Below are 13,387 nucleotides of genomic sequence, written 5' to 3'. Positions count from 1 at the left end.
AGTTGAGAAAGTTACAGTGACTGTGCAAGTCTACAGGGCAAGGTAACAGAGTGAGTAAATGAGGCCAGAACGCGAACCGTGTCCTCTTGACTTTGCATTTCATGTTCTTTTTCGAGCATTCTGATAATTTCTATTAATTAATAATGGAAAGAATTTGAAATATATGTGAGTTGTTTTGGTTCCCATAAGTTACATATGGTGACGTGGCACGTAGTGTTACGCAGATTGCATGAGTAAAGAATCATATAACTTTTAAACATGAATTATGAAATGATAAATTTTCGGATTTCCAAATATTGGTGATACTGAGTCTGTAGTGAGTTTTGGCCAACACTTTAAGGGTTTTGTTAGTTTTTCCTTTTGTAAAATGTTGCCTTCAAGTAACACAAAGGCCTGTGGCCTGTGAAGACTCAGTGTGCAAGGATTTCTTTGTTTTTCATGGAGTGTGTGTGTGTGTGTGTGTGTGTGTGTGTGTGTGTGTGTTGGTTGTGGGGGCAAGAACTAGGGGAAAAGGGGATGCCAAAATATGTAAGCATGTAGTTTTTGTCTGCTTTGTTGTAAAAACAAAATTGATAATGTAACTTTTGGAATCAAGTCTTTTGTATTTAGATTGGAATGATCTAATACTTCATCGTTACAGATACACAATGTGTCTGAAAGGCTGAAATTTTGAGAGTGGATGGATTATTCAAAATCATGATTCTTAACCCATTTGTACAGTTGTGGGTTCTGCTTCAAATGTCTTTTCTTTGGCCATGCACTTTTGCAGTCAGTTCCTGTTCTCTGAAGGAGGAATTCTCTCGGTAATTTCTGCCCCCTTCTTTAGGTGGTTGGCCACCAGGGGGCAAGCGAAGAGCAGTAGAAGCCGTCTGACGTAGCCCTTCATCACTGCAGATAAACTGGTGACGCTTTCCTGCCGCACTTAACGGCGCCCAGAGATTTTCTGTCCGTTTGTGTTTGTATGTAAGTGTGTGGGCTGAGTGTGTATGGCAGTGGCCATTTGCTGTATTTTGACTGCATACAATTGCCATGTTTTCCCCTTGGCCTCCTGGAAATCCTTTTAGGATGATTATAACACAAGTAACAGTTTTAATGGAAATTCTCATAATTCTCATACTCCGAAGCTTAGCTCATTTGCATATTTCAGACTTGCCAGAGCCCCTCTTCAGTGGCTTGAGACTTGGTCTTAATCTATTTATCTGACTGCAAAACAAGTTCAGTGGTGTGGTTAGTATGTTCTTAGAGACACTGCACACTGAATCTGTGGGAGAGAGTTTCAACCATTGTACTCTGTTATTTTTTTTTGAGACGGGGTCTCTATTGCCCAGGCTGGAGTGCTGTGGCGGGATCTCAGCTCACTGCAGTCTCCGCATCCTGGGCTCAAGCAATCCTCCCACCTCAGCCTCCTGAGTAGCTGGGATTACAGGTGCACACCACCACATCTGGCTGATTTTTTGTGTTTTTAGTAGAGAGAGGGTTTCACCATGTTGCCCAGGCTGGTCTCAAATTCCTGGGCTCAAATGATCCGCCCACCTCGACCTCCCAAAGTGCTGGGATTACAGGCATGAGTTACCACACCCGGCTCAGTTTTCATCATAGTTTGTATGTATGTATGTATGTATGTATGTATTTACTTTTTAAGAGACAGGTGCTAGCTGTGTTGCTTAGGCTTGAGTATGAGGTGCGATCATAGCCTACTGGAGCCTTAGCTTCCTGAGTAGCTAGTACTACAGGTGCATGCCACCATACCAGGCTAATTATTATTATTTTTTTATTTTTAGAGAGATAGGAGCTTGCAAGGTTACCTAGACTGGTCTTGACCTCAAAAGATCCTCCCTCCTCAGCCTCCCAAAGTTCTGGGATTACAGGCTTGAGCCACTGTGCTGTGCCTTAGTATTATGAAATAATCAGAACCCTTGGTAGCATGCGATTTCTTCCTTAATCTCTTGTGCCCAGCCTGCTTCTTATTTTAAAATGAGGTTCATTTGTAAGTTGCCTTGCTCACTATTTTTGAACATTTAAAACAACTTTTTAGAATAGGTAAGAAGTTGAGAAAACAGAGGCAGAAAAAAATACACAACTAATTAAGGCATTCCAAAATATATACCAGATGATTATACAGAGCAACTCTTGTTTTAGGAATTTCTCATTGGATGAACGATGGAAACAAATACAAAGTTGGCTTTGCATAATCAAGATATTGGAAGATAGTGGGTAAGGTAAATACTTATGGTGGGAATTTAATTTTCTCATAGAGTCATACAATTTCAAAGAGTCATTTATATGGGGGAAGAAAAACTTGACTGTGGAATTCTGAATATTGGCATTACTTTCAGCAAGGGCTGTGTTCTTGCCAGTGTGTGGCTTAAGTCATGAATTTCCTCATATAATCTCTGTAAGAAAAGTTAGATGGATAATGAAGCCACTTGATCCTTTCATGCTCATTACAACATATATTCATTAAAATATAACACACAGGTAATCCCCCATTTCCCTAGTAGCTCTTACCACCTTTCCTGATCTGAGTGTTGAAGAGGCCAGTCTTCTTACTGGCTGCCCAGGCATTCAGCAAAACTCAGTGTTTGCAGGAATGTCTTAGAGCTGCTTTTCTAGATGGAACCTAGTCTGTATCAGTTTACTAGTTCCATACAACGTGGCTAAACTAATGTTTCAGATGCTTTGAATGGAGTATAGAAGACGATTGCTTTACTAAAAAAGCAAACATGAAAACTTCAAGCCTCACAGTCAGCTCCTATCAATTTCCCTTTAATTACCTCCTGAAGTACCTGTTAATGGCTCATTAGTTATAAAAATAAATTATAGGTACTCTACCACCCTGTTTGTAGTTTCTTTAGTTTTTGATTTCGCTAACTCCAGGAAAATGGGTGTGTGGCAATAATACAGGAATGTGAATCAAATTGCTCTGTAATTTTATATATTTAATGAAGTGTACAGCAGGGCTGTGTGCACACGGGGTTAAGCTGTGGTGGAGGAAAGTGCTCTGTGAGAACACTCAGGTCCTCATACACCATGGTGGCTGCCTGTGTTTCATTTCACGACATAGTGCTCGGCAAATAGCGCTGATTGGTTTTCAGTCCGGTTTTGTGTGGTTTTAGGTTCATAATGGTTCCTTTTCATACACGGCCTTTGAAACTTGCTTGACACTGCAGTCATCTCTCATAGATAAAATAGGTCACAGTGGGTTTTAAACTCTTTTGTTTTTTGAAATAAAAATGTTATTCAGTCCGGGTGCGGTGGCTCACGCCTGTAATCCCAGCACTTTGGGAGGCCGAGGCAGGTGGATCACGAGGTCAGGAGTTCAAGACCAGCCTGGCCAAGATGGTGAAACCCCGTCTCTACTAAAAAATACAAAAATTAGCCGAGCATAGTGGCAGGTGCCTGTAATCCCAGCGACTCGGGAGGCTGAGGTGGAGAATTGCTTGAACCTGGGAGGCAGAGGTTGCAGTGAGCCAAGGATGGCACCACTGCACTCCAGCCTGGGAGACAGAGCGAGACTCTATCTCAAAAAAAAAAAAAAAAAAAGAAAAAATGTTTTTAAAATAAACTTGCACGTGGTATCCCAATCTATAAGGATAAAAGCAGAATGACTCTTTTTGGGGGGAAGGAGAAGAATCTCAGAACCTTGGCCACACAGCTCACAAAGAGACGTTACCCTGACCCGTAGGACGCCTCAGAACTCAGTGTGAAAAACACCGAAATAGAAGATGAAATCATTTTTGTACTTACGTACTATATATTTCCACTCAATTTTTAGACTTGTTCAGCCACATATGTAGACAGAAACATTGTGTACCTTCATGGGCACTGAACTTTAGATCAGGAGTTGGCAAACTTTTTCCACAGAGGGCTAGATAGTGTATACTTTCGGCTCTGTGACCATATGGTCTCTGTCACCACTACTCAGCTCTGCTGCTGTGGCACGAAAGCAGCCAGGGACATTATGGAAATCGCATGAGCGTGGCTGTGTTCCAGTAAAGCTCTGTGCATGCCAAAATTTGAATTCCATATAATTTGCACATATGATGAAATATTGTTTTGATTTTTTCTGATTTTAGCAAAAAAATAACTCTCGGCTTTTTTCTTCTTCTGAGTTTTAGTTATTATAAAGGTAATAACATGAAAGAACATTTCAAAAGGATGAGAAACCCGTCTTTAATTCCATAATCCATACTCTTTTCTTCATACGTCACTGTATCTTATAATAATTGTGATTATAGTTGACCCAGAGTTCTGTACTTTTGCTTTTACTTACTTAATTTTTTATACATAAATCATAGTTTATGTAGTGTAGGTGTAAAATTCTCAGAAGAAATTATGTTTACTTTTTTTTTAATGTTTACTTCTTTAATTGCATCTATACCCAGGGTTCTTCTACCCAATCTGAATTTCTGATCTTTTAAAAAACAATCTAATAACTGTTTTTCAAAAAACCAAAATTATTTTTCAATTTGATGAGTTTGTATTTGTTGGTATTCTGGAATGTAAATCTCTGGAAAACGGGCACCCCATCGCAAGTAGAATGTGAGGGTGGCAGCCATGTTTTTCCTCCAGTCCTTAACACTGTCTTGGAGAATTCCCATGGTGCAGTTGAATATTTTGGTACTGAGAAATGTCTTCAGGAAAGCAACAATTGTTTTCCTAGAAAAACAAACCTGAGAGCTCATTTCTCTCTTTAGGTTGCCTGACATTTGTAGCTGAGTGAAACCATGGTGAGCATTGATTTATTTTACTATAACATTATCAGTTTTACTCACTTAGTCCTTTTATATTAAAAATATTTAAAAAAATAAAAACAGGGTATCGTTTTGCTTTACTAAATGGAGTCACCTCTTTTTCTCTTACTTTTGACAATTTGGTTGTCATTGTGTGAATTGTGAAAAAATAGCCCTGAGTTCAGAAAATTTTTACCTCAGGGATATCAAAAAAGTCATGTTAGTAGTAAAATAAGCCATTGATTGGGTTAAAACTCAAGGTGAGTCATTTAATTGCAATTATTTTAAAAATTCTTTCATTATTTACCTCTGGGAGAGACTGTAGATGGGACTCTATTAATGAAAATGCCTGTAGATTGGTTTAAATGATTCAGCTTCATCTCACCAAGGAGTTAGCATGTTCATTCATTTTACAAAAATGTATTGAGCACCTCACCTACTGTGTCTTGAGTATTTTGTTAGACATACAAAGTTGACTAAAACATGGACTCTGACCCCAAGGCTAAAACGTTATTTCACATGTGCCCAGTGCTTTACAGATTACAAATAACATCATTATGTTCTCATAAGAATCTCATGAAGCAGATGTTTGTTCCATTTTATTCACGATGAAACTAAAACATAGAAAACGTAATAGTCTCCCCAAGGCTGCCTGCAGCACAGTTCCTTAGATTCACAATCAGGTGACCTTTCCAAACCATGGAGATGGCTCTATAATAGTTTACAAAGGAGAGATAAGAAATGTCCACCATAGGTAAGTACAAAATAGGCAGTAATACGTACGATCACAGAAGTTTAGCTGAAGTGGTAGAGGAGTCCAGAAGAGGGGGAGAGATGGTTCTGGGTAGGGGATGGATAAAGGGAATAAGGACTAGGGATAGGGATGGATGGACTGTGCACTTTCAGGGCAGGGGAAGATCATTCCATCCAGAGCTGGAAAAGCTTCAGAAAAGCTTAAGCCAAACGGGATATGGCATGGGAAGAATGGAAATAGGAACGGTCAGTGGTTCAGTTTACCTTGAAGATAGAATATACCGCATGGAATTATTAGAGATGAGGCCAAAAAGATGGAAAAGAAACACATCTTCCAGGTCTTTGATGCCAGGCCATAAAGCTTGAATTTTTTTTGCTGGAAGTGGAGAGCCATTTGAGGCTTCTAAGCAGAAGTGTGCTAATCTGGCAGCAGTTTTGAACAAGGGAGTTGCAAACTCACATACCTGTAAAGGCCAAGAAGATAATAGAGAAGTGATATGTGGAGGATGCAGCAAAAAGAGAAGTTTCCTCTAGGGGACCATCCACCATTCAATGCTTTGGGAATGCGATCTGTTATTCTGCTGCAGATTTACCGTTCTCTGCATATGTGCTCTATTGATATAAATTACATCTTTATACAATATGTTCCCATTGACATAGATTTGTAACTATTATGTGGTTATCTTTTAAATCTTACAGAAAAAGGAGTTAGTAGTCAAATATACTTGAATACTGATTTTTGTATGTACTTATGTAGTGTACTTATATGTACTTAACAGTGTTATTTCTTCATGTATATTGAATTATTGTCTAGTATTTTTTCATTTCAACCTGAAGCATTTTTTGTAGGGCAGGTCTACTGGTGACAAACCCTCTTGAGTTTTTGTTTATCTTGGAATGCCTTAATTTCTCCTTCATTTTTGAAGGATAGTTTGCTGAATATAGAATTCTTAATTGACAGTTTGTTTTCTTTCAGCACTTTTCATGTCATCCTGTTGCCTTCTGGCCTCCATGATTTCTGATGAGAAATTAACTGTTAATCTTACTGTGTATACCTTGTGACAAGGCTGTTTTCTCCTGCTGCTTCCAGGATTCTCTTTTTATATTTTGACAGTTAGATTATAATGTATCTTGTTGGGGACTTGTGTGAATTTATCATGCTTGGAGTTTGTTGAGTTTGTTGAATGTGTAAATTCATGCTTGGCCATTATTGCTTCAAATATTGTTTTGCCCCTTTTTCTCTCTCCTCCCTTTTTGAAACTCCTTTATGCACATGTTGGTGTGCTTGGTGGTGTCCCACAGGTCTCTTTGGTTCTGTTCATTTTTCTTCATGTTTTAGTTTTTGTTCTTCAGATTGGGTAATCTCAATTGACCTGTCTTCAAGTTTGCTGATTCTTTCTTCTGTCTTTTCAAATCTCCTATTATACAGTGAAGTTTGCTTATTGTACTTTTCAAGTCCAGAATTTCTTTATGGTTTCTTTTTGTAATTTCTTCCTGCTTATTGATATTCTCTATTTTGTGAGACATCATTCTCATGATTTTCTTTAGTTGCTTGTATATTTTTTTCTTAAAGCATTTCAACGTATTTAAAATAGTCAATTTAAAATCTTTGCCTAGTAAGTTCAGTAGCTTCCTCAGAGACAGTTTCTGTTCATATCTTTTCTTTTTTTCCAGTGTATGGGTCATACTTTCTTGCATGCCTTGTAATTTTTTTTTTGAAACTGGGTTTTGAATATTGTCATGTGACAGCTCAGGTAGTCAGATTCTTTCTGATTCCCAGGACTTGTAGCACCTGCTTATTGTGGTTGCTATTTCTTTGTTTAGTGACTTTTAGAAACTAATTTTGTTAAGTTCTGCATTCTTTGTCATGTATGTCCACGGAAGCATATGTTTGATTAGCTTAGCAATTTGACAAAGATTCCCTCAAACATCTGGAACAAAAAAAGAAAAAAAAAAATCAGAAAGCCAGTGTGCTGTGTGTATTAGGTTATGCCTTCAACACTCAGTCATACAATTCCCAACTCTGCCTTAGCCTTCACTTCCTACTTGTGCAGAGCCTGAAAGTCAGGCAGAAGTGAGAGCTTAGGGCCATCTCAGGTCTATTCTGAGCATGTGCCCTACCTTTAGCATGTGTATGGGCTTTTAGAATCCCAGGAATACATGGGAACTTTTCAAAGTCCTTATTTGGAAAAGTATGTCACTCCCTAAGCTTTCCTTTTAGGTTTTTTTGCTATCTGTTGTTTGCCCCAATTTGTATTTCTTTGCCCCAGGTGTTAGCAACTAAGTCAGGTGCTTTTAATGAATGACAAATGTTTGTTGGGAGTCACTTCACCACCCAGGGAAAGTTCTGAATTTGCAAAAATAATTCAGAACTTATAGCCCTTTATATCAGTCCTTCAGAGACACCAGACAGGTTAAAAGAAACACAATTATTTGAAAGCAAGGTCTTGTCTCCTTCCAGCACTAGGAACTGTCACCAGGAAAGTGGGTTGCTGTCTTCAAGACCACAATTGAACTGGATAGGAGGAGCATGGGGCCAGGGTAGGTTAAAATGCCATAAATCTCTCCTACTGAAATTCAGCTGCCTTTTTCTTTTGTGTTCAGCTGGCCGCTGTAAACCTTTGACCGGTTCCAGAGTTCAGATTAAGTTGATTTTGATAGTTTTTGTCCATTTATTAGCTGTTTCTGTGGAGGAACAGGCCCGTGGAATTCCCTACTCCACGATTTTCACTGATGTCACTGTGTGCACGTGTGCCTTACAAATAGTGTGTATATAAAAGAAAACATATGTGTGAGCTAAGTGCAGAATGCTACCTTATTACCTTTGGTATAAAGAGAATTGGAGAGGAGAGAGATTGAAGGAGAAGAAAGGAGTAGGAAATGGAGGAATATTGACTGGCCCAGCTTCAGGCACCAAAACATAATACAGTCTTCCTAGAAAGTTATGCAGTTCAGGTATCTGTTCTATTCGGGGACAGTGTGTGGTTGCCTGTAACAGAAAATTGATTGATACTGGCCCACACAAATAAGAATTTATTTGACTCGCATAACAGGAAACCTGGGGATGAACAGGTAAGAGCCAGAGTAGTGGCCTAATGATGCTGTTAAGAACTCAGGTCTTATTGATCGTTCTCTTTCACTGTCATTAGAATATTGGCTTCTGTATTCTCCGTCATTGCCTCTTGATCTCAAGATGGTTGCTGTAGCTCCAGATAGCATCTCTGCATCCAAGGCACATAATATACAAAAGTCTTTTCCTGGCAACTTTTTAAAAAATTTGGAACAGAAAGCCCCCGTCAGAAGACTTCTTATATTTCATTGGCCATCAATAAGTCACATGCTCACTCTTATATCCATCAGTGGCCAAAAGAAGAGATTACCGTGACAAGTCTGTGATTCTTCTGTCAGGGCTGGGGAAGGGCCTGCGAGAGATTAAAGGAGCAGGGTTCTGTAAGCCAGGAAGAAAGAATACCTGTTAGGTGGGCAGTGGACGATGGCTAGATAGAAGCTAAGAGGGATGGCCGATAAGGGTGTGAGGTAGCTGCTTGGAAGGGTACCAGGTACCTGCTTTGTCCTAACCATGTCAGAATTCGAGCAAGCTGTCATCTTTATTAGAGAACTGAGGAGTTAGAAGTGAAGATTAGAAATACAAAACATACAGACAGTCATGTAATAGGGTTAAAACCAGAAGTGTCAACTCTGAGCCAAAGTAAGCTAAAGCCTGTGGTGTGTCAGATGCTGGAACAGGAGCCCGAAGTCCATGTTGGGGCCCAGGTGGAGGGAATAGAATTCTGCTGAGTGCCTGGTTTCTGGCTGTGGCTCCTGCCTCATGGGAGTTTAGGTTACATTTAGAGCTGGCAAGCAGTTTACAGCAGGTGTGGCAATCTCCAGGCCCTTAGATAGCTAGTTAACTCTGGGCATGAACACAGTCTTGCAGGGGCTAGCAGATTCCAAGCATCAAACTAGAGACGGGAGAGGGACAATTTAGGGCCAAGCAGGGAAATTGGCAAGAGTCCCAGGCCCAGGAGGAGCCCGATTTCCTGGGCAGTTACCAAAATCGGAGCTTGGGAACAAGGCTTAAGAGGTGAAACCCTGTTATTTAGGGTTGGAGGCAGCCTGGAATTGGGGAATTAGGAGCTCTTTGACTAAAATTGAGACTTTAGGGTGGAACTATCAGCCACTGCTACTTGGTGCAAGACCCCAGAGTGGGCTGAAGTCAAAGGCCTCCTGCCTCAGTATGGGCTTGATCCTGAGGATTGGAAATTAGCCTGAACCTACTCCATATGGATCAGGGGTTTCCTGTTGGGGCAGGAGAAGAAAGGATGTAGCTTCATAGGAGATACATACAAGAGCTCTTTTGGAGATGGCATTTACAGGGCTTGGAAGGAAGACAATGCTGAAGGGTGAGCCTAGCTGGCTGGCTTTATCTAAAATATGGAATACAGAAAGAGTAAGAATTGTTGACGCTACAACGCCTTGGGTCTGAGCCTGTGAGTACATAGGTCATCTAGGAGGAGATGTTAGTGATTGATTATATGCGACTAGGACGTGGGAGATCTCTACAGCCAGAAATAAAGACTGGAGCCATCCACATCGGGATCAGGATGGAGTGAGATTGCGAAGGAGAGGGCGTTGGGAGTTCGGCACATTGTTTCTGTGTATGCGCCACGAAGGAGAAGCCGCTCCAAGGGTGATATTTATTTCCATTTTATTTTATTGCTTTTTCCCAGATTCCTCAGATTTCTGGTTGATTCTTCTTTCCTAGTGTTTTTCATCTATAACCAGTTTCTCCAAAATAGCTCCTTCCTTCCTTCCTTCCTTCCTTCCTTCCTTCCTTCCTTCCTTCCTTCCTTCCTTCCTTTCCTCCCTCCCTCCCTCCCTCCCTCTCTCCCTCCCTCCCTCCCTCCCTCCCTCCCTCCCTCCCTCCTTCCTTCCTTCCCTCCTTCCCTCCTTCCCTCCTTCCCTCCTTCCCTCCTTCCCTCCTTCCCTCCTTCCCTCCTTCCCTCCTTCCTTCCTTCCTTCCTTCCTTCCTTCCTTCCTTCCTTCCTTCCTTCCTTCCTTCCTCTCTCTCTCTTTCTCTCTCTCTCTCTTTCTTTTTTGACAGAGTTTCACTGTTGTTGCCCAGGCTGGAGTGCAGTGGCATGATCTTGGCTCACTGCAACCTCCAGCTCCTGGGTTCAAGCAATCTTCCTGCCTCAGCCTCACAAGTAGCTGGGATTACAGGCTTCCACCACCACGCCCGGCTAATTTTTTGTATTTTTATATTTTTAGTAGAGACGAGGTTTCACCGTGTTGGCCAGGCTGGTCTTGAACTCCTGTCCTCAGGTGATCTGCCCACCTTGGCCTCCCAAAGTGTTGGGATTACAGGCGTGAGCCATCACACCCAGCCTGTGTTTTCTTAAATGCTTAAAAAGCTTATTTAGATTCTTCAAGGAGAAAAAAAATTTTTTTTGGAGAATGCCATCTTTTCCATCCTTAAGACAAGGATGTGTGCTTATTATTCTTTATGATGATCATTTATAGTAATTGATACTTATGAGATTTCTTTTTTAAAAAAGTCAAAAGGGCCAGGTGTGGTGGCTCACACTTGTAGTCCCAGCACTTTGGGAGGCCGAGGCAGGTGGATCACTTGAGGTCAGGAGTTTAAGACCAACCTGTCCAACATGGTGAAACCCCGTCTCTACTAAAAATACAAAAATTAGCCAGCTTGGTGGCTGTAATCCCAGCTACTTGGGAGGCTGAGGCAGGAGAATTGCTTGAACCCGGGAGGCGGAGGTTGCAGTGAGCCGATATCGCACCACTGCACTCCAGCCTGGGTGACAGAGTGAGACTCCATCTCAAAAAAAAAAAGAAGAAGAACATGTTGCCACCTTCTCCTCCATTCTTTCATCATGTGGCAAATGGGAGAAAGGTTGAGACAAAGGATGACGCTGTCTTATCATACTCACATCAAGGTTAATTCTAGGTTGAACGATCTGACCACACCCTGCACCTTGGAAGCAGCATTCTCTTCAGCCATGGAAGGTTCTTTTTTTCTGTATTTAGTTAGAGGTGGAACTTTTAAGATTTATGTTAATAAGGAAGATGAAATTAATTGAAACCTATTTAATAAAATGAATGGTTTTGTAAGTTGGTATAAGGGTGCGTCAGCATAAGTAGTAGAGAGTAGAAAGCTATAAGTTCTTGATGGTCAAAATGGTCAAGTTGTTATTCAGACTTGTGATTTTAGGGTATGGCTGTCAACTACTTTTTCAAACATATATGACAAATGTAAAGTACTTCCCAGAACTGAGGTCGAAGCTGCAGATAAGGTGAGCAAGTCATTTACTGATGAACCCGGGACACTTTGGAGAGGGAAAAAGGCAGTCAGGAATGATCGCACACAGGACATTTCTGGGCAGAGTGGGACTTACGGTCACCCTAGTTCTAGACCTCAGCACTGGTTCCCAGATCCCATATTTCAAGGTGAAACGAAATCACAGTGAGGCATTTATTTCTTGTTCTGGCATCTAAGTTGAAGGACTGTTCTCTTCTATAAAATACAGGTGGTTCAAGGTCCTGGAAATACCGGAAGGAGATTGTCTTCATTGTCAGGCCTTCCCCTTGCATTTCAAGTCAGGTGACGGCGTTTGGAGACTGCACTGAGCGGATTCAGGGCCCGGCCCCGTCGGTCCTTAATGACTTCAATGTGGGCTTTTAATCTCCTGCCCAAGTGTTATCTTACTTGCCCAGACAAGTCGTTCACCACTACAGGAGAGTGTGGGAAAATTAACACTGCCAGAGCAACCAGGGAAGGGAAGAAATGTCTGAAGGTAGAAATGAATTGCATTAGGATTTATTTTAATGCAGCCTGGAAACACACAACTTTAAATCTCTGGGCTGCTTAAGGAGATCCCACACCTTTCCTTGGAGGGAAAAAGAAAAAGAGGATTGAAAAATATACAGAGTACAGCTATCTTTAATGTTTGAGTTAGCTATCAGGAAACTTGGAATAGTGAATGTAATAAAATGTTGACAGCAGTTTCACTTAACATGCGGTAACTCTGGACTAGAACGACGTCTTTGGCACCAAAGGAAATCAAGAGAATAAAAGCAGCAGTCGTCAGGATTTGAAGTAAGCCACAGATTATTACCATCTGTACATTTTACAGACCTCTTGCAAAAACCAGAAACCCAGGACCCAGACTGGAGTGTAAGTATATTGAACTCTGGGGTGTGTTGTTAGATGGAGGAAACTCAGAAATTGGTCTGAATTTTTAAATACAATACTTCATAAAACCTGACTATTCTGTTCTGGCGATGTTAGAATTTGTCTATAATCTGAAACATCAGATTTATTTGGAGGGATTACTTGTATGTCTCATGTGGGATATCCCATTGTTTCAAACCTTTACTATACCAAGCCTTCATACTTCCGTGATTTCTCTGTAAATGTAGAATTCTCTGTAAATTGCTCTCTGATTCCAGATTGTTTTTTTGTGGTGGGTTTTGTGTTCTTTCCTGAAACTTGTGGAAAGGTCATCACGAAACACATATAAGTGTCTTGAATAATGAATTGGTTCATCACTGCCATAGATCACTTAGCTTGGACTTTTCTATTATTCTTGAGAAGGTATTTTTGATGAACCTGCATTAAATATCAGTAGAAGTTTTCGCCCAGTGTTTATTTGACATTGTAACTTGGGCCAATGGTTAGATTCCCTACAGCTGAGACTCATAGATAGAGACTAAACATAAAACATGCAAGTTTCACATCATGTCTTAGTGTGTGTCTGTGTGTTTTAATCAGGGCTTATATTTGTTCAGAGATATTAGACCTGAACTCCTAAACTCTAGCCCTTGAAAAACTAGATTCATGGTAGCGGGGAGGGGGGATGGTGAGTTTATTATTTTTTATAAAA

At 40.7% G+C, this 13,387-nt stretch overlaps 1 long non-coding RNA gene across 2 annotated transcripts; it reads left to right on the top strand.

The window, feature by feature from the left end:
* Nucleotides 1-458: 458 nt before the first annotated feature.
* LOC105466587 (uncharacterized) lies at nt 459-13,140 on the top strand. 2 transcript variants are annotated; one of them, XR_011620766.1, is made up of 3 exons: nt 459-963; nt 4,698-10,176; nt 12,032-13,140. It is a non-coding gene; the product is annotated as an uncharacterized lncRNA (long non-coding RNA). The 2 variants fall into 2 exon arrangements; XR_011620765.1 differs by having other exon boundaries at nt 459-10,176.
* Nucleotides 13,141-13,387: the final 247 nt, after the last annotated feature.

The sequence above is a fragment of the Macaca nemestrina genome, chromosome 3 (assembly GCF_043159975.1).
Source record: "Macaca nemestrina isolate mMacNem1 chromosome 3, mMacNem.hap1, whole genome shotgun sequence".
Taxonomy (NCBI): domain Eukaryota; kingdom Metazoa; phylum Chordata; class Mammalia; order Primates; family Cercopithecidae; genus Macaca; species Macaca nemestrina.
Note: the sequence above shows the minus strand (reverse complement) of the source record. Positions and strands in the feature narration are given on the sequence as shown.